This window comes from Callorhinus ursinus, unplaced genomic scaffold (assembly GCF_003265705.2).
Source record: "Callorhinus ursinus isolate GAN/ISIS: 27379988/994484 unplaced genomic scaffold, GSC_fseal_2.0 scaffold35, whole genome shotgun sequence".
Classification (NCBI taxonomy): domain Eukaryota; kingdom Metazoa; phylum Chordata; class Mammalia; order Carnivora; family Otariidae; genus Callorhinus; species Callorhinus ursinus.
Window position 1 is genome coordinate 9,312,160 of NW_027397097.1, and position 22,324 is coordinate 9,334,483.

Sequence of the window (22,324 nt, forward strand, 5' to 3'; positions counted from 1 at the left end):
ATATGGTAGCTCTATTTTCAACTTTTTGAGGAACATCCATACTGTTTTCCAGAGTGGCTGCACCAGCTTGCATTCCCACCAACAGTGTAGGAGGCTTCCCCTTTCTCCACATCCCACCAACATCTGTTGTTTCCTGACTTGTTAATTTTAGCCATTCTGACTGGTGTGAGGTGGTATCTCATTGAGGTTTTGATTTGGATTTCCCTGATGCCGAGTAATGTTGAGCACTTTTTCATGTGTCTGTTGACCATTTGGATGTTTTCTTTGGAAAAATGTCTGTTCCTGTCTTCTGCCCACTTCTTGATTGGATTATTTGTTCTTTGGGTGTTGAGTTTGATAAGTTCTTTATAGATTTTGGATACTAGCCCTTTATCTGGTATGTCATTTGCAAATATCTTCTCCCATTCTGTAGGGTTTTTTTTGGTTTTGTGGACTGTTTCTTTTGCTGTGCAAAAGCTTGTTATCTTGACGAGGTCCCAATAGTTCATTTTTGCCCTTGCTTCCCTTGCCTTTGGCGATCTTTCTAGGAAGAAGTTGCTGCGGCTGAGGTCGAAGAGGTTGCTGCCTGTGTTCTCCTTTAGGATGTTGATGGACTCCTGTCTCACATTTAGGTCTTTCAACCATTTTGAGTCTATTTTTGTGTGTGGTGTAAGGAAATGGTCCAGTTTCATTCTTCTGCATGTGGCTGTCCAATTTTCCCAACATAATTTGTTGAAGTGACTGTCTTTTTCCATTGGACATTCTTTCCCGTTTTGTCAAAGATGAGTTGACCATAGAGTTGAGGGTCCATTTGTGGGCTCTCTATTCTGTTCCATTGATCTAGGTGTCTGTTTTTGTGCCAGTACCACACTGTCTTCAGGATGACAGCTTTGTAATAGAGCTGAAAGTCCGGAATTGTGATGCTGCCAGGTTTGCTTTTCTTTTTCAATATTCCGGGTCTTTTCTGGTTCCATACAAATTTTAGGATTATTTGTTCCATCTCTTTGAAAAAAGTGGATGGTATTTTGATGGGGATTGCACTGAATGTGTAAATTGCTCTAGGTAGCATTGACATCTTCACAATATTTGTTCTTTCAATCCATTAGCATGGAATGTTTTTCAATTTCTTTGTGTCTTCCTAAATTTCTTTCATGAGTATTTTATAGTTTTCTGAGTACAGATCCTTTGCCTCTTTGGTTAGATTTATTCCTAGGTATCTTATGGTTTTGGGTGCAATTGTAGATGGGATCAACTCCTTCATTTCTCTCTTTTCTGTCTTGTTGGTGTATAGGAATGCCACTGATTTCTGTGCATTGATTTTATATCCTGCCACCCTACTGAATTCCTGTATGAGTTCTAGCAGTTTTGGGGCGGAGTCTTTTGGGTTTTCTGCATAAAGTATCATATCATCTGCAAAAAGTGAGAGTTTGACTTCTTTGCCTGTTTGGATGCCTTTGATTTCTTTTTGTTGTCTGATTGCTGTGGCTAGGACTTCTAATACTATGTTGAATAGCAGTGGTGATAGTGGACATCCCTGCCGTGCTCCTGACCTTGGGGGGAAAACTCTGAGTTTTCTCCATTGAGAATGATATTCACTGTAGGTTTTTCATAGATGGCCTTTATGATATTGAGGTATATACCCTCTATCCCTATACTCTGAAGAGCATTGATCAAGAAACGAAGCTGTACTTGGTCAAATGCTTTTTCTGAATCTATTGAGAGGATCATATGATTCTTGTTCTTTCTTTTGTTAATGCATTGTATCATGTTGATTGATTTGTGGTTGTTGAACCCCAACCTTGCAGCCCAGGGATAAATCCCACCTGGTCATGGTGAATAATCCTTTTAATGTACTGTTGGATCCTATTGGCTACTATATTAGAGAGAATTTTTGCATCCATGTTCATCAAGGACATTGGTCTGTCATTCTCCTTTTTGATGGGGCCTTTGTCTGGTTTGGGGATAAAGGTAATGGTGGCCTTATAAAGTGAGTTGGAAGTTTTCCTTCCTTTTCTATTTTTTGGAACACTTTCAGAAGAATAGGTATTAATTCTTCTTGAAATGTTTGGTAGAATTCCCCTGGGAAGCCATCTGGCCTTGGGCTTTTATTTGTTGGGAGATTTTTGATGACTGCTTCAATTTCCTTAGTGGTTATAGGTCTGTTCAGGTTTTCTATTTCTCCCTGGTTCAGTTGTGGTAGTCGATACAGCTCTAGGAATGCATCCATTTCTTCCAGGTTATCTAATTTGCTGGCATAGAGTTGCTCATAATATGTTCTTATAATTGTTTGTATTTCTTTGATGTTGCCTGTCATTTCTCCACTTTCATTCACGATTTTGTTGATTTGGGTCCTTTCTCTTTTTTTTTTCATAAGTCTGGCCAGGGGTTTATCAATCTTGTTAATTCTTTCAAAGAACCAGCTCCTAGTTTTGTTGATCTGTTCTACTGTTTTTTTTTTTTTTTTGGTTTCTATTTCATTGATTTCTGCTCTGATCTTTATTATTTCTCTTCTCCTGCTGGGTTTAGGCTTTATTTGCTGTTTTTTCTCTAGCTCTGTTAGGTACAGGGTTAGGTTGTGTATTTGAGACCTTTCTTGTTTCTTGAGAAAGGCTTGTATTGCTATATCCTTTCCTCTTAGGACTGCCTTTGCTGCATCCCAGAGATTTTGAACAGTTTTGTTTTCATTTTCATTGGTTTCCATGATTTTTTTAAATTCTTTTTTAATTTCCTGGTTGACCCATTCATTCTTTAGTAGGATATTCTTTAGCCTCCATGTATTTGAGTTCTTTCTGACTTTCCTCTTGTGATTTAGTTTTTGTTTCAAAGCATTGTGGTTTGAAAATGTGTAGGGAATAATCCTAATCTTTTGGTACTGGTTGAGTCCTGATTTGTGACCTAGGATGTGATCTATTCTGGAGAATGTTCCATGGGCACTAGAGCAGAATGTGTATTCCGTTGCTTTGGGATGGAATGTTCTGAATATGTCTGTGAAGTCCATTTGGTCCAATGTGTCATTTAAAGTCTTTATTTCCTTGTTGATCTTTTGCTTAGATGATCTGTCCATTTCAGTGAGGGGGGTGTTAAAGACCCCCGTATTATTGTATTGTTGTCAATGTGTTTCTTTGCTTTTGTTATTAATTGGCTTATATAATTGGCTGTTCCCATGTTCGGGGCATAGATATTTACAATTGTTAGATCTTCTTGTTGGATAGACCCTTTAAGTAGGATATAGTGTCCTTCCTCATCTCTTATTACAGTCTTTGGTTTAAAATTTAATTTGTCTGAAATAAGGATTGCCACCCCAGCTTTCTTTTGGTGTCCATTAGCATGGTAAATATTTTTCCACCCCCTCACTTTCAATCTGGGGGTGTCTTTGGGTCTAAAATGAGTCTCTTGCAGATAGCATATCAATGGGTCTTGTTTTTTAATCCAATCTGATAGCCTGTGTCTTTTGATTGGGGCATTTAGCCCATTTACATTCAGGGTAACTATTGAAGAATAGGAATTTAGTGCCATTGTATTGCCTGTAAGGGGACTGTTACTGTATATTGTCTGTGTTCCTTTCTGGTCTATGTTGCTTTTAGGCTCTCTCTTTGCTTAGAGGACCCCTTTAAAGATTTCTTGTAGGGCTGGTTTCGTGTTTGCAAATTCCTTTAGTCTTTGTTTGTCCTGGAAGTTTTTTATCTCTCTGTCCATTTTTAGTGACAGCCTAGCTGGATATAGTATTCTTGGCTGCATATTTTTCTCATTTAGTGCTCTAAATATAACATGCCAGTCCTTTCTGGCCTGACAGTTCTCTGTGGATAGGTCCTTTGCCAATCTAATGTTTCTACCATTTTAGGTTACAGATCTCTTCTGAGCTGCTCTCAGGATTTTCTCTTTGTCTCTGAGACTCGTATGTTTTACTATTAGATGTTGGGGTGTTGACCTATTTTTATTGATTTTGAGAGGGGTTCTCTGTGCCTCCTGGATTTTGATGCCTGTTTCCTTCCCCAAATTAGGGAAGTTCTCTACTGTAATTTGCTCCAATATACCTTCTGCCCCCTCTCTCTTCTTCTTCTGGGATCCCAATTTTTCTAATGTTTCTTCTTATGGTTTCACTTATCTCTCGAATTCTGCCCTCATGATCCAGTAGTTGTTTATCTCTCTGTTTCTCAGCTTCTTTATTTTCCATCATTTCATCTTCTGTATCACTGATTCTCTCTTCTGCCTCATTTATCCTAGCAGTTAGTGCCCCCATTTTTAATTGCACCTCATTAATAGCCTTTTTGATTTTGACTTGGTTAGATTTTAGTTCTTTTTTATTTCTCCAGAAAGTGTTTCTGTAATAACTTCCATGCTTTTTTCAAGCCAAGCTAGTATCTTTAAAATCATGATTTTGAACTCTAGGTCCGACATCGTACTAATGTCCATATTAAGTAGGTCCCTGGCAGTCGGTACTACCTCTTGTTCTTTTTGTTGAGGTGATTTTTTCCATCTTGTCATTTTGTCCAGAGGAGAATAGATGAATGAGAGAACAAAATGCTAACAGGGTAACAACGTCCCCCGAAAATATACTCTAAGCACATCTGAAAAGACCTGAAATTGGGTAAAAGAAAAGGAAAGAAAGAAAAAAGAAAAAGAAAAGATAAAGATAAAAACAAACAAAAACAGAGCAAAACAAAAAAAACAGAATATAATCAATTATGATCAGGTTGGTGCTCAGATCAGTGCCACACACTAGTATTTGGGTGTATTTTGGTCTGTTAGAAGAAGGTGACTCCCAGAATTTTAAAGAAAGAAAAACTTATATATGTAAAAAAATAAGAGTTGATATGGTGAAGGGATGGAATATGAGTGTAAAGATGAAAATTATAAAAAAAATTATATAAAAGGAATTGATAAGATAAGAAGTTGTTTGAAAAAAGAAAGAAGAGGATTTAAAAAAAAAAAGGGAGAGAATGTGATCAGGCAGGAGACTAGAAGAAAGCCCTACCCTAGAGATTTAGGGTATATTTTGATCTGTTAGAAGAAACTGTATCTCAAAATTTTAAAGAGAGAACCACTTATATATATATATATGCCAAAAATAAGGGTAACTACTATGAAGGGATAGAATATGACTCTAAAAATGAAAAATAAAGATTTTTTTTAAAAAATGATTGATAAGATGTTGGTTGAAAAAGGGAAAAAGTAAAATTAAAAAAAAAAAGACAGTTAAAAAAATTAACTTTGAAAGACTAAAGAATCATGGTAAAAAAGCCATGAATTCTATGTGCAATATTCCCCTAGCGCTGGAATTCTGCTGTTCTCTTTGATCAGTAAACTTGGTCTTGGCTGGCTGTTCTTGGTGATCCTCTGGGGGAGGGGCCTGTTGCCATGGTTCCCAAATGTCTTTGCCAGAGGTGGAATTGCCCCGCCCTTGCCGGTCCAGACTAAGTAATTGGCTCGGGTTTGCTCTTGGGAGCTTTTGTTCCCTGCAAGCTTTCTGTATAGCTTTGAAGGATGAGAGTGAAAATGGCAGCCTCCCAATCTTCACCCTGGAGGAGCGGAGAGCTTGGGGGCCACACTCCTCAGTGCGCCCCCAGAGAAAAGCAGTCAATCACTCCCGTCTCCCCAGTCTCCGGCCGCACTCCTTGCTCACCCGGCCTCTGACCAAGTGTTTCTATCTCTGGCACCCGACTTGGTGTGTAGTCTCCAAACCCAGCAGATCCCTGCGGTGCCCTCCTGCACCGCTCCTCCCAGGGGAGGAAGGGGAGTCTCCCTGAATCTGCCTCTCATTGGGTCCCTGCTGGAAGAGCAGTGGCCCGACTGGGCCGCAGATCACAGTTTATGGCAACCCTGAACTGAGAGCCCGTGCCTTGGCTCTGTCTCTGCAGCCGGCTTCCCTGCTCTGATACCTGGGAGCTCTGCCTTGCTCAGGCACCCCTGGTCTTTCCCTGATCCAGAGGGTCCTGAGACCACACTGTTCCGCGAGGGTTCCATCCCCCACTTAGCCACTGGAGTGACTTCTAAAAGTTCCGATTTTATGCTCAGCTGCTCTATCACTTGCCGGAAGTGGCTGACGGAGGCCCCCTCCCCCGCTGTCTATCCTCCCGAATATTGCCTCGGATTCATTTCTCCACATGTCCTACCTTCCAGAAAGTGGTCGCTTTTCTGTTCAGAGAGTTGTTGCTATACTTTCTTCCACCCCTTTGAGTTCATAGGTGTCCGGAATGGTTTGATCCCTATCCAGCAGAATTCCTGAGACCAGATGAAATTTCCTACTCCTCCACCATCTTGCTCTGCCCTCTCCTCTAATGCTGTCTTGATTCCTGATTCTCTGAAGTTTCTAAATAATGCAGTTCCCTACCCTTCTACCAATTTCTATCAATTATCCAACAAGCTATTTTAATATTCTCTCTGTCTGTGGTGTGGATATGTGTACACACACACACACACACACACACACCCAATGAGACTATACAATCTGAAGGCAGAAGCTTTAGTATTCATCTTTATATTAAAGCATCTAGACACATCCTAGTTGATCAGTAAATGTGCACTGAATGGATAAATAAATTTGATGGAAATTTCCGCTCTGTAAAAAAAAATAGGTGCTATGTGATTCTGAGTAATTTACTGTGCTAGAGGTTTTCAGAGCATGAAAATATGAGACATGTCAGAAGTATGGCAATTTCATAAAAGGTATTAAACCACTATATCACGATTTCAACTTAATTGCAGTGTATAAAATAACTTCAGCTCTGAATTTGGAAGCAGTCAATATAAAAAGAATGACTTAAGATATTTTTCACAAGTCTGTGTCTTATAGAAGGTAACTTATTTCTTCTAAAATTGATCTCGAATAAATGCTAGTTACAATTATCCCAAGGAACTTTGGTGAAGAATAAATGAAAATGGAAAATACTCTCACTGAGGGACTCCACAAATACATAGTAATTTAGAAAGCAGCATACAAATATAGGGAAACTTCCCTTCAAGTATACCTGTTTTATTTCACATATTATCAACTGGTATGTATTGAATGTTTGTGTTCTAGGTATTATTTGAAACATGAAGAGAGGTGGCATATGCCTACACAGTTTGTGAAAATTCCCGAGAGTCTTGAAATAAAGTGATCATTTTTTTGTGACTTCATGGCTCTATTTAAAAAAAAAATACCTAGGGCGCCTGGGTGGCTCAGATGGTTAAGCGTCTGCCTTCGGCTCAGGTCATGATCCCAGGGTCCTGGGATCGAGTCCCGCATCAGGCTCCCTGCTAGGCGGGGAGCCTGCTTCTCCCTCTGCCTCTGCCTCTGTCTCTCTCTCTCTGACTTTCATGAATAAATAAATAAAACATTTAAAAAAAATACCTAAATATCTTTAAGGACATATACTTAAAACACATTCTTAAAAACTGAAACCAAGTAGATAAACTGTTTATTTGCTCATGAAAGAATGGGCTTCTGAATAAAATAAAGGGAGAAAAGTCATCGGCATACTTGTCTTTCTAAATAGATTTCAAATCTGACAGAGAGGTAGTGTTACTGCTCTTCTTTTGTTTTGTTTTTGTGGTGTTTTTTTTTTTTCTAACTATTGAGCTAAAGAAGAGAAGAGAGTCTTGCAAGTTTATATTCCTGAATGCATAGGACCACAGAAAACTAAGCCTACAAGGAAATTCTGAGGCCATACTATTTGTAAACAAATAATAATAATAAAAAAAGATCGAGAAGTTACTTGATCAAGGACACTTAGTTAAGTTCATGATAGAGCTAGGATTTTAATGTTTTAGTTGACTGCTTGATTCATTCATTCATGTTTTCTTGCACTCATGTAAACATCTGTGGAACACTGGGGATGTCCTAGGTGTTTTGATAATTGTGAGAACATAAAGAATTGCTATATAATGACAGAAGTGAATGGTCTAGAAGCAAGAATTAAGTGCTTTAGGGACACTCATTGGGAAACAATGTACTCCTTTAGAAGGCTTTAGAAAATGTGTGTATTTATAAACTGTTTACTCTGATCTTTTGACTTTTTTCTTCCTAGTGAGACTCCTCGCCATAAGTCTTTTTGGTTCTCTGATTAGGCCTATTCTCCTGGAGAATGCTCCAAAAAGCAGGATCTTTCCTGATTTCTTGTGAAAAATAATGGGCTTGTCCTGTCCTATCCCAGGTTTAGAAGAGTATTAGCATGCATCCTCACTGGAGTGAAATGTGTGTGCTAAGGCATTCAAATGAAAGACAAGAGAGAAGCTTCTAGAACTATATACAATATTGATTCCAACATATATATACATCTCAATTTTAATAGTTGTTTGGGCATGTGTATGTGTGTGTGTGTGCATGCCTGATTTAAGAACTTAATTATGCATGGGTCATTTATAGACAGAAAGAAAGAAAACTAGACCCAAGAAATGTATTTGACGAAAAGCAGAAGATATGATTTATAGAACACTACTAGTAGCTTTCCTTAATATTCTTTACTAAGGTCAAAGTTGGCTGTAACCAAAGGGCCAGTATTTGCCTGATGGAATAAGTTTCCTTACAGAGATACATGTGGAGTTTGTTATATTCAAGATCCCCAGTACTTAGTAGCTCCCAGTCTTTTATAATAAAAATTCTTCTTTTATAATCCAAGAGGCATTTGCCACGTCTGTCTTCCTACTTTTTGCTCTTTACTGAATGTCTTGATGTTCCCTAACTGTGTGGGCTATTTCTCACTTTTGGAATGAAATCTTTTTTCTTTTCTTTTCTTTTCTTTTCTTTTCTTTTCTTTTCTTTTCTTTTTTCTTTTTTCTTTTCTTTTCTTTCCTTTTCTTTTCTTTCCTTTTCTTTTCTTTTCTTTTCTTTTTTTCTTTTCTTTTCTTTTCTTTTCTTTTTTCCTTTCTTTTCTTTTCTTTTCTTTTCCTGAAATACCTTTTGCTTCTTTTTATCTCTGTAGTAACTACTTACTTGTAACTCACACCTCTCCCAGGAAACTTTCATGATTCTTTAGGCTTTTCCCATATGCTCGTGTCTTCTGAAACTACTCAAAATGCATGAAAACTGCCTGTTTCCTTTGCCTCTTCAACCCACATTGTCAAATGCAAGGCACATATGTAATTAAAAATTTCCATTAGCCACATTAAAAAAGGAAAAAAGAAACAGATGAAGTGAATTTTAGTAATATATCTTATTTAACAAATATTACCAGTTCAACATGTACCCAACCAATATAAAACTTATCAATGAAGTACGTTACACTCTTGTTTTTGTACAGTCTATGAAATCCAGTGTGTATTTTACACTTACAGCATGTCTCAATTTAAACTAGCAACATTTCAATTGCTCAACATGCTACCATAGTGGGTAGCACAGTTATAAAGCCTAACCTCCTTAAGGACAAGAATTCTGTTTTGGGGTGGTATTAAAACCTTAGGACCTAATACAATTCATCACAGGACTATTACAATACAGGAGGTACTGTTTAACATGGTGGTTGAGAGCTCTGTATCCAGACAGACCTGAGAAAGTGGCTCTGCCATTATTGTCTTTCTAACCTTGGGCAAGTTCCCTAATATTTGAAAACATTCTAAACTTCACCTTTCTAACCTTTCTTTATCAGTGGAGGCACCATCTATAGCAAAGACCCCCACTGTAGTGATTAAAGACAAAATATATATAAAGTATCATGGAAGGACTCATGTGGCATATGGCATAATTACTGACTGCTTGATTAATAATACTCAATTGAATAATTTGGGGTATTGTATCATTTTTCCAATTTCTACTTCAGCCCTTGAAAATTAAATTAATTATTAAATCAATAATTAAATGAGTTACATGGATCAATATAAATTGAGAAAAGTGTCTATCATTGCATTTGGAGAACATGCCCAGGTAAATTTTCACCAAAATTGAGACATAGTTTTGGTTTGGTATGACTTATAGGACAGCCACACTCAAAGTTCACTTTTGGTTCCTTGAAAATGAGGGCTCCCTGTAAAAGGTACTCCCCATAAATGGCACTCCTATTCCAGAACTGAAAATGAGATATAGTGACAGACTGTGTTACTGCCCATCTGGACAGCCACAGCATACATATTATGTATTTATAGGTAGAGAAAAACAATAGTCATTTCAAATAAGACCTACATAAGAGAAGTTACAAAGTCAAATGTTATGAATTACTGTAAGCATTCGTTTGTGGTTAAATCCTCACTGTTCCAGGGCTGTGCCAGTGTCAGCAGGAGCCAGATTTGCTTCCTTAAGAATACACTCACAGAGGCGCATAGACACACACACATGTGTACACACATGCACGCATACATACGTGCATGCACACAAGCCCATACACACATGTAGGCACATGCACTGACACTAACCCTATAGCTATTTCTTAAGCATTCACTGCATGACAGATACCTTGTCGGATGCATAACAGGTTATCTTTAACTCTCCAGAGCCTTTTGAAGAAAGTATGCTTATATTCATTTTATAGAAAAGAAATTGGAATGAGACATACAAAGTAATTGTTCCAGTTTAAACCGATAAGCTAATAAGAAGCAGAACTGGAATTTGAGTCCAGACCTTCTGATTGAAGCCCAAAATTCTTTACACTTGGTAGCTGGTGCTTCTTTGATTTCTAAGATTTAGTAATTTTGATCCCTATCTTGAAGGATTAGAGTGAAGTTAGCACTTAACATCCCCAGCAAAAATGGGACAAGTTAAGTGGAAATCTACTCCTTTTCCCCTTTCATTTTGTTTTGTTGTTTGTTTTTAAAGATTTCATTTATTTTTTGAAAGAGAGAGAGAGTGAGCACAAGTAGGGAGGAAGGGTACAGGGAGAGGGAGAAGCAGACTCCTCAATGGGCAAGGCGCCTGATGCAGGCTAGATGGGATCATGACCTAAGCCGAAGGCAGATGCTTAGCCGACTGAGCCACCTAGGCAACCCATCCCCTTTCATTTTGAAGATGAGAGAACCAGCCACTGAGGTTACTTAACTTGCACAGGGTCAACTTGCACAACTATTTGTGGACCATGCCTTCTGATCCTTTGCAGGACCACACCAAGCATGCAGGATGGTGAAATAGAATTTCCTATGATGACCTAGCAGGTTTTTGAAAATAGGAAGGTGGACAGATAGGCCTCTGCAACTCTGAGCACAAAGCAAGGCTCTACTCATTGTCTAGTGAGGGTACTTGAGCAGAGGACAGCAAAATGCAGGCAGGAGGGCCCAATGCCAGGACCATTTTTTTAAAAGCCTACCTGAAATTTCACCACCTAATAGCTTCAATCTGTAGCATGATTGCAGCACATGCAGTATTTGTGCTTGGAAAACATCAGAGTCTAAAACGAAACAGATTTAAAAAGACTCATCATGTTGAATGGGGATTAGACATACCGTGTATAACATAACATTTCTGGAAAACAAAACAAAATCAGATTGGTGGATAGAGAGGGTTTTTAAAAGAAGTTCAACTGAAATGCAGGATAACCATGTTTATAACCATTTCGTTATGTAGTGTCTGTCTATAGGGTGCTTTGTCTGTCGTCTTTCTTCAGAAAGCTGTCCCAGCCCAGCCCACCCTTCTGCATAGATGGAGAGACCATACAATCGGCTGTTATTCAGTGCAGTGGCTGTTTGTGTACCTGATCCTCTTTGGGGCAGCTAGTGCCTTTAGCTGAGATTCTAAATGGAGGCAGAATGTCCTTGGTGATTGAGCCTGAAAGGAACAAATCTTAGGAACATTTTCTAACATGTAAAGAACATAAATCTGTGGCATAAGAAAACTTGAACCAACTATCAAAAGAGAAAAAAACAGAAATAAAAAAAAATGGTACAGTGTGCTTGCTCTGTAAGAGTCTGCATGAATCCACTCATTCCCTTCTTTGTTCAAGCTAGACCTAGTGGGGTTTCTTCCTCTTTCAATTAAAGAGTTCTAGCTACTATAGTGAACACTTCTTCTTCTTCTTCTTTTTTTTTTTTTTTTTTAGATTTTATTTATTTGACAGAGAGAGACACAGCAAAGAGGGAACACAAGCAGGGGAAGTGGGAGAGGGAGAAGCAGGCTTCCCGCCGAGAAGGGAGCCCGACGTAGGGCTCTATCCCAGGACCCTGGGATCATGACCTGAGCCATAGGCAGATGCTTAACGACCGAGCCACCCAGGCGCCCCTATAGCGAATGCTTCTATGATGAAATTAAAGGAAGAAGAAGAAAAAGAAGAACGAAGAGGGTAGGAGAGGCAGGAGATGGAGGAGCCACAGTTCTTGCATTAGGTAGGCACAACTTAAAGGCCGACAGATCAGAGACACATGACTCAGTAGAAGCCCTGGAAAAATATCCTATAAGGCTGAAGTATAAGGTTACAGTCCTTGGGATGTAGCTTCATGTACCATGCACACAAATACAAGCACACAGTCATATACACAGTTATGAATTATGCTTTTAATTTTGGTTCTTTTCAAGCACTGACTCTTGTTTGAGGTAGATACTACTTTTCCTGAGATGGAGTCTAATATCCTGATTTTACAAATGGAGAGACTGAGACTTCAGATAGATGAGGCATTACACTCAAAGCCACAAAATCAGTTGGTGGCAGGGCAAAGGCTTCAACTCAGGTCCTTTGAATCCTCAGCCCAAGTTTTCTTCTGTTTCTCTTTGAGTCAGCAGCCTCCAAACAACATTCGAGCAAAAACTGGATGGCTCTCCACAGGCATGTGGGTAAGGGGATTTCCTCCAGGCATGAGAGTTGGAACTGAAAGACAGGTCACCCCTCTTCTCCATCTATGTCCCTAGGAGACACTGAGCCCTTGACTCTGCACTGAGATCTACAATAGAATTAAGTTTCCTGCTGCAAACTTTGAACAGTAATTGGTATTATAAGCAGGAAGCATAACAATGAAAGGCATTTAAACCTCCTGTTGTTAAGAATCTTTAGGTCAATAGCAGCATTTTAAAATCAATTTGAGGGTTTGCTGGAAGATACAGAAGAGAAACTACAATCAACATAATAAGGTTAGATAACCCTAGTCATGTTAATAGCTACCTAAAGCCTGACATCAATCCCTTACATTGATTCTCATTTACAGTTTAAAAAAAGAAAGGGAAAAATTAGGAAGGACAAGCATAATACATAATCTCACTGAAGCATCAAATTAGTATAAATAATGATTAAGAATAATTGCTGCTGTTATTGGAGAACTCGTTGAAAATGAGGTTTCCAAGATATCCTCTGACAATGAGGAGAGGTTTTGGCAGTTTCGGAATTCAGAGAAGGGGAAGATTAATTGGTGTTGCACAAGTACACCTGTGATAGGAAAACTGGAGTTCACGGAGCTGGATAGAGGGTCAGATTCCTCCTCACCGGGGAGGAGTGGCTTCCTCATCAGTGTTGGGGGGAGTAGCACCACCTAGTGTCTTGGCACTGTGCTGGGCATGGCAGGGGATACAAAGAAAGATGAGACTCTGGTGATAAAAGATGGTGTGATAATAAGTAGAAAGCTGGACTTGAAGTCAAAATCCTGTGTTTGCATCCTGCCGCACCAGCTATAAGCTTTGGTCTTTCATAATCTCCTCTCAATCTCAGTTTTCTTACTCGTCCAAAGAATCATAATATCTACTTCCAGAGTTGTAAGGGGAACCATATAACTTCTGTATAATGATCACACCAAATGGTACATAAAATTTAGGGTTTTTTGTTTTTGTTTTTATGGAGGATAAGTGAATTGATCAGAGCCAAATAACTAGTCAGTGGAGAATCTAGGTTTCAAACCCATTTTATCCTGATCCTGGAGCCCTAGTCCCTAAAAACTAGGCATACTTTGTTCATATATATATAATTACATATAATCCAGGGGCTCCAAATACAATACACCATGGACACTTTTGCTACCTCCTTACCCCCCCAACACACATACATTCTGGCAACCCAAGTTTTTAAGCTACATGATACCATGAGATTAACTGAGTAAAATTTACTGAGTAAATAATATTTTAGCCAGAAAGCAATAAAGCAAATTGTCAATGAGACTGTCATAGATAAATGTATGACATTCATCTAGCCATTTTAAATACTGACAAATACTTTGGACCCATCATGAAAATCTAAGCCACGTGGGGGCAAGAACCATGCATGATTTTGCTTACCTCTGTACTTCCTATACCTAGCACTGGGGTTGTACTCAATAAAAACTTGCTGAATGAATGAATACATTAAAGAAGGGATTAACAAATATCCCTTTAAGATTTTTGCAAAACCCTGGGTTGATTACAACATAGCTACTTAATCTGCCTTTTTCTTAAATGTGAGAACTTTGACAATATAGAAGTTACTCAATTTGCTCATGGAAATGACAGAGTTTAGCAAAAACTAGCCATCTGACTCCTAGTTGAGAATATTTAGCTCCATATGCACATTTATTGGCTTACATAGGGGAAGACAGTGGAATGGGCTGCATCACAAGAGAAGCCATCAGAAAGCTGTAGAAACCATGTAGGGATCTGAAGGGGTACATGCACCTCAATGTTTACAGCAGCAATGTCCACAATGGCCAAACTATGGAAAGAGCCAAGATGTCCATCGACAGATGAATGGATAAAGAAGATGTAGTGTATACACACACACACACACACACACACACACACACACACACACACACACACACACACGGAATATTATGCAGCCATCAAAAGGAATGAAATCTTGCCATTTGTAATGACGTGGATAGAACTGGAGGGTATTATGCTGAGCGAAATAAGTCAATCAGAGAAAGACATGTATCATACGATCTCACTGATATGAGAAATTCTTAATCTCAGGAAACAAACTGAGGGTTGCTGGAGTGGTGGGGGTGGGAGGGAGGGGGTGGCTGTGTGATAGACATTGGGGAGGGTATGTGCTATGGTGAGCGCTGTGAATTGTGCAAGACTGTCGAATCACAGACCTGTACCTCTGAAACAAATAATACATTATATGTTTTTTAAAAAAAGAAGAAGATAGCAGGAGGGGAAGAATGATGGGGGGGGAGTCAGAGGGGGAGATGAACCAAAGAGACGATGGACTCTGAAAAACAAAGTGGTGGGGGGATGGGTTAGCCTGGTGATGGGTATTAAAGAGGGCACGTTCTACATGGGGCACTGGGTGTTATACGCAAACAATGAATCATGGAACACTACATCAAAAACTAATGATGTAATGTATGGTGATTAACATAACATAATAATAATAAAAAAAAGAAAACTGCAGAAACCAGCCTTGAATACAACTGGTCATTTTTGATATTTCCCTTGTTAATTTTGACAGACGGAGATGAAAACTTTTTTGGATCTTTTTGGATTCCTCTGTCCAAGTCTATTCTGACTGACATGCTATAGAATTGCTGCTGCTTACTATGTAAAGGCATGTTCAACAAATCTCAGTTAAGTCTAAATGGGTTTACAGGTTTTTTTTTTTTTCTTTTTGGTTAGGCTACGGCTGTGCTGCTGATGCAACATGGGTTGTGTTTTTTGTTTTGTTGTTTTGTTTTGTTTTGTTTTTTGCAAACTAACTCTCAAAGCCGCTTCAGAATTTTTGGTGGGAACAGCAATTGCACGCCCAACTTTCAAATATTTGTTTATTTCCACATTCTTTTATTCAGACATTTAGCTACCCATCAACTCCCTCTTCCATTCATTATTGCAAATGTTTTTCAGTGACTTGGAAATCTGTAAACCACTGCCCTAAATGTTCAAGTTTGTCTGCAGTAAAATACTTTACAACATATTTCCAGGAGCTTATTAGATATCCCGAATAGATATTAAATGCAACATGTCCAACAGAGTCTCTTTACATTTCAAGCTTGCTTTATTTCCTGTGCTCCTTATTTCCATAGTCATCTACCTACCCATTTGTAACAATATGAAAACCTTGGAGTTATTTTTCATTTTTCATTTTCTTTTCCACTCTTCATGCAATTAATTTTAAAATTCTGCTGACTACCACCTAAATGTTTTATAAACTCACTTCAAATACCACTTCTCTAGTTATACTTCTCTCCCCCAGCCATGCCTCCCACATTGACACGAATTTTTCAAGCACTGAGTAGTACCCACTCCTGTATAGCTGGAGATACATAAGGGAGATTGTCTATAGGTCACATCTGTAGCATTCCTGCCCTTCTGAATTTTGAGAACAAGACCACCATTTAATCTGTGGAGTAAACTATCTAACAAGCAAAGTCACAAAGCTGAATTTATTGCTTACTTAAGTAAGAGTTTGCTGCTTAGACTAAGACAAGTATGGATTTCGAAGAGTGTCAGACTTTTCAAAGTATTGAAAGGGTTGATGTAAGGGGGAAAGTATCACTGTGGGTGAAACTGTTGGTCTGTTGTCACTCAGGAATGTGTGCATTGGACTAAGTCCTTTCCCAGTTGGCTGTCAGATGTGAGGGACTGGTAAAGGATATTATTCACTGAGGTGCATTGTTTTTGATTGGTTAAAGAGATTTAAAATGGGTTCTGGTAATGTCCAGGCCATTTATCAATCAAGGAAGTTTGGGGCTGCTTTTGGTGACTACTAGTGGTTACAGAATAATCAGTCTTTTCCTATGTATATGGAATTTTTTTTAATTCTCTTGAGCCATCCTTAAATAGCCCATCACTTCCACTTAAAGTAAAAGCCAAAATTCTCACAGCAATTTATAGAATTCTACACAATCTGTTCCCATCCACCCTACAGTCTATTTACCTCACCTTTGCTGATTACATGTCAGTTATCCTGTTCTGCTCATAGTCCCTGTTTCCACCCCAGGGACTTACAGCTCCCCTTGCTGGAATGTTATTTCCCCAAATAGCAGTGTGGATCAATTCTCGTGTTCTCAGGTCTTTTCTTAAATCATACCTGCACCTTCTGAGGGACATGTGTCCTGGCCACCACCCACCTTTCCATTTAACATTGCAATCTTTCCCCTCCCCTCTCTCTGATTCATTTTTATTTTATCTACAATATGTCATCTGACATAATACACACACACACACACACACACAGGGGTGGGCGCCTGGGTGGCTCTGTCTGTAAAGCATCTGACTCTTGGTTTCAGCTCAGTCATGATCTCAGGGTCATGAGATCTAGCCCTGTTGGGCCCCGTGCTCAGCGGGGAATCTGCTGGAGATTCTGCCTCTCCCTCTGCTCCTCCCCAAGCTCACACTCACTCTTTCTCTCTTTCAAATAAAATAAATTAAAAAAAAATACACATACACACACACATATATACACATGTGCTTTTTACCTACTGATTTGGTTTCTGTCTCCTTACACCAGAATGTGAGGTTCATGAAGGGCAGAAGTTTTTGTTAAAGTACTGTTTTCCTATCTTGTAGATTAATACCTGGTACATAGTAGGATTTGATAAATATTCATTAACTCAGCTTCTCATCTGCTGAGAGTCCCCTATGTAGTTTGCCCACCTTCAACTGCCCCGTGACACTTTCACAACATCTATTCTTTTTGTTGTTATCAGTGCCATTGTCTAAGAAGTCAATCAACTAGCTTAAATCTTATTTGTAAAGGAAAGGGGGAAGAGATGTGGTAGAGAGTGAAAAAGAAAAGTTTAAAGGGAAAATGGAAATTGGATGGTGGCACTCTTCTGCTTAAAATAATTCAGTGTTTCAGGGCTCCTGGGTGGCTCAGTCAGTTGCTTTTGGATCAGGTCAGGACCTCAGGGTCCTGGGATCGAGCTGCGCACCACTGGGCTCTGTGCTCAGGGGGAGTCTGCTTGAGATTCTTTCCCCCTCCCTATGCCTCTGCCCCTCCCCCAGCTCAGACACACACACTCTTTCTCTCTTTAAATAATATTCAGTGTTTCTCCACTGTTCTTAGGATTAATTACAAATTCCTCATTATGGCTTGCAATGTGCCTCAACTAGTATTTCTACCTTCACCTCTGGTCTCCTTCTGTTCATTGCTTTTCTCCTTTTGCAAACCCTTTAAACATGCCATGTTGTTGTATGCCTTATGGCTTCATTTCTGTGGTGAGTCTCTGTAAAATTTCAATCTTTAGGTTGTACTGAATGAACACTTCAGGTTCTAACTTAAAAGTTACCAATTCTGTGAGGATTTGCCAGATTCCTGCTAAGTCTATTTAATCTCTCCATCCTTCCCCTCACTACTGCATGATCATGACTCTCTTGAAGAATTTAACTTATAATAGTTTCTGACCCTTCACAAAACTCTAAAATAACTAAAGTTGAAATCACGCCATCACCCAGTCATCATCACATCACCAGGACCATTCATTACCAGCATAGCACCTGGCAAACAGAAGATGTTCTGTAAAGCTTTCTTGAATAAATGGATAACTTTACAGTACCTTTAGAGGACAAAACTACTATATATGCTAATAATGACTAATTAGAATTGGGGGTTCGTATATACTGGGCATTTTGCAAGTTTCAACCCATTTAGTCTTTCTATTTCCCCTATAAAATATCACCATCCCTTTTTACAACAAAGGTAACTGAATCACACATAAATTAGATAACACTCTCAAGCACACTGCTTTTAAGTTGCAAAGTGGGGGCTGAAACCCACACAATTTACTCCCACATTTTGCACCCTGAACCACTTACTACATAGCCTTTCCATCGAGTGTAGCCTTTCCATCGAGTGTAGCCCAAAGATGTGGGCAAAGACTGGCTTGGTTATTCAATGCCTGCATGACTATGGGCAAGCTATTTAATCTTATGAAATCTAGTTTTTGCATCGGTGACATAAAAATAACAATACATAATTTGCAAGGTTGCCACAATAACTCAAATCAATAACGGACATGAAGCTCCCATCCCTTTCCCTGGTGGGTTGCATGGCACTAATAGAGAAGCTGACTTATTGGCGAGGTTTACACTTGCCTTGATAGCTTATGGCCCATTAAAGTAATGCAGCGCCAAGTCAATACTCTTATAGAGTTTCTAAAATCCACCCCATTTTCCTTCAATTTAAGTCAGCAGAAAAGACTTAATGTTTTTCTCCATGAGAATTCTGCAGAAGAATAGGATGAGTCATCACCTTCTAGCTGGACCTCAGTGCAGGAAGTCTGCATGTTGAGGTCTGTGCCAATGCCTGTTCACGTATGTTAAGTGGCTCTTTGTACTGGGAAGTGTTCATTGCTCCTGGGGAATAAACCAGCAATGCATTTCTGATCCCTTTGAAAGGGAGGACAATGAGCCAAACTTTCCAGATGGGAGGCAAGGAAGAGAGGACGAGAGGGAAAGTATTCTACTGATTCATAATTGAGAGCTAATGACAATGCCTTTCTTCTTTGTAGCATTTACAGTTTACAAAGAATTTTATATGGGTACAATCTCCTCCTTCCAATCCTGGTCAGGGTCAATGTAATTATTATAACTTAAAGATGAAGAGACTGAGGATCTAATAAATGGCATATTAATGGAAACTAGTTAGCAAAGATCCCAACTCAGTACCAACGTCTTTAGGTTCTTGTCCTAGGGACCCTTTTACTACACCTCATTGCCAATCCAATTACAAGATAGCAGAGGTGCAATAAATGCTTGATTAGAACAGCTGGCACCAGAATTTCCCTTAGGATTTTATTATCTTGGGAAAATATATCTTGATTAAAAAAAAACTTGGAGAAGATGAGAATCTGTGGCGAAGCATGAACCAAGGTGTAGTTTAAGGACAGATGATAAGAAAGACACTGTTTCCATTCATTACTCTTTTTTTTCCCACTTGCTTATTCTAGCAGTTATATGTGGGAAAAGAAAAGTTAATATTTTATATGATCACAAGTAGACTGACGGCTATCATGATATAAACCTGAACATTACTGATGTTGATGATTACACAAATTTAGCTTTCCTCATCAATGAAATCTGCTTTTATATTTTACATTTTACAAAGTGAAACAACTCAACATACCCAGAGGTCTATGGAAAAGCAGAATGCATCCAGATGGTGCAGGTAAGAAAAAGACAAGAAGGAGAGATGAGTTTGTCCGGGATTGAACTGAATGTCTCTGAAATAGATTTGTCAATGTTCTCACTGACAGTAAGGGGCCATCAGCTTTCCCTAACTTAATTTCACTTCCTGCTGTTTATACTAGAATGGAGTTACAGTCCATTTGTTTTCATTGTAATCTTGGCCATCAGGAGTCACCGGTTCCAAAACTCCTAATCATAAGTAGCCTTTTAAACACAGTCCTGGATCTGGTGTCAAGGGATGTGGGTTTAAATCCTCCCATTGCCCCTTAGATGGTTCTCTTCACCTCTACAGGTTTCTCCATGTATCTCTAATTATTCTGGAGTTTTAGCTAGATTTCAGAAGTTTGTATGTCAGTGAAAGACTGGAGTTCTGAGTCTGCTGAGAGTTCACTTCATTAAGCTGATTAGCAGGAAGGTTTCTTAACCTAGCCCACATCGACTATTTTGGGAAAGAGAAAGGACAGGAGAAAGATTATTTAACAATGTGTATTCCAGATCCTAGGTCCAGCATCAGGATCTGCCCTGGGCCTGTTAGAAATGCAAATCCTCAGGATTCATCCCAGACCTATTCATTTATAACTTCTGGGGGTGGAGCTTCACACCTGCGGTTTATCAAGCCTTCCATACAATTCTGATACTCACTGAAGCATGAGAACCACAGTCCTAGGACCAGGGTGAAATAAGAAATGAATCCATGCTCTCTGAGTTTGGTCTCCTTGCCCACTCCCTTGGCATCATACCAAAAGCCCTAATACAGAGAGAGTTGCAGGCAGACACATAGTGTTTCTCATCTAATGCTCCCTCTTTATAAGCCTAAAGAGTGCTATGCCCACCTTTAGCATTTTATAAATATGTGGTAAATTGTGCCAGAAAGCAAATCAGTCCAGGAGTCTGTAACACTGCTTTGGTTTCTGACTATTCATGCTTACCTGGAGATTCTTGCATGCCCATCTTAGGGGAACTTAACTTTCTTGTTCTCAACCCCAAACTTTACATATATATTCTGTACACTCTGCAATGCGCCCTACATTCTTTTTCATTTCATAATCACCACAACCTCTCAAGATGCTAGAACCTGCCAGCCCAACTCCATTCTGATGGATCATCCGGACACCTGTAAACTTTCCTATGTTCTCTAGAAGCAACAGTTTAAGCTTGGGTGAATTTCAGGGCCAAGCTCTTCACTTGCAAAGGTGGTCTGGCAATACCTATCTACTTTCTGTGTCAGAGCACACAGAAGCTAATAGAACTATTTTCTGCCCGTTTATTCAGGTTAACCATGTAATTAGTTATCACAAATACTTCAAACACACTTGGGCTATTTATTAGTTTCTATGCCATATGTAGTAGCTCATTTGTGGCAAATCTAGTCTCACTTGACTGCACTTCTTTTCGGGGTGGAAATTGCTAATGAGAGTATAAAGGTCCAAAAACTAGTTAAAACCAAAAGTAAGGCCCAAGCTCGACACTCATAAATAAGAAGTAGACGCTTAGAAAACAAAATCATATAATTATACCAATATCACTGAGGATCGATGCTAGATTTCATATTTCAAAAAGGAAATTTGTGAAAAGAAAGCTGATGTTGGGAATGATCAGTTTATACTGTTTACTGTTTTTGTATACTTTGTTACACTATAATATTGTTTCCAAAAAATATTTTACAATCAGAATGTGCATTACCAAAAGGAAGCAATTTTGCCTGAGTCATTCGGTGTGGCCAGCTGGTCACTGAGAGGAGGAATGGCAATGCGTGGCCTCAGTCTCTCAGCACCCAGGTTGGTGAGGGAGATGCTGCAATCACCCACCCTGTTTTACAGAAAAAGACATCGGGACACAGAGACAATGAAGTTGCCCAACATTTCAAATCACTAGGCGGAGTGTGTAGTAGCTTCAGGCCTCCCAAGAAAATGGGATTTAGAATTCGTTTTCTACCCTATGATTGGTAGCAAAATCTGGGATGAGTTTAGGGAATCCATTCTTTTTTTTTTTTATTTTAAAGATTTATTTATTTGACAGAGACACAGCGAGAGAGGGAACACAGCAGGGGGAGTGGGAGAGGGAGAAGCAGGCCTCCCGCTGAGCAGGGCACCCGATGTGGGGCTTGATTCCAGGACTCTGGGATCATGACCTGAGCTGAAGGCAGACGCTTAACCGACTGAGCCACCCAGGTGCCCTGAGAACCCATTCTAAGCATTCTCCAGTTGCTACCTTGTTCACACAATACAGATGAATGAGCCTTTTCCTTGATCTCCTACTTTGTTCTAATCCCTTTCTTTGGGATCAGGGTCATTCATTTAGGCTTTTGCCAACTTCCCTGGGGGTCACAGTTCCGAGTCCTAAACTTCAAATTGGCAGCTGGAGATCAGATGCTGCCACTTAAAGCAATGTGATTAAAAATAAATAAGAAGAAGGAAGAAAGAA

General features: G+C 39.3%; 1 long non-coding RNA gene across 1 annotated transcript in view; it reads right to left on the minus strand.

Annotated features, from left to right (window-relative positions):
• LOC141370452 (uncharacterized) overlaps nucleotides 1-22,324 on the minus strand; it is a 1,695,799-nt gene that overhangs the window by 209,807 nt on the left and 1,463,668 nt on the right. The gene's annotated exons all lie outside the window — the stretch shown is intronic.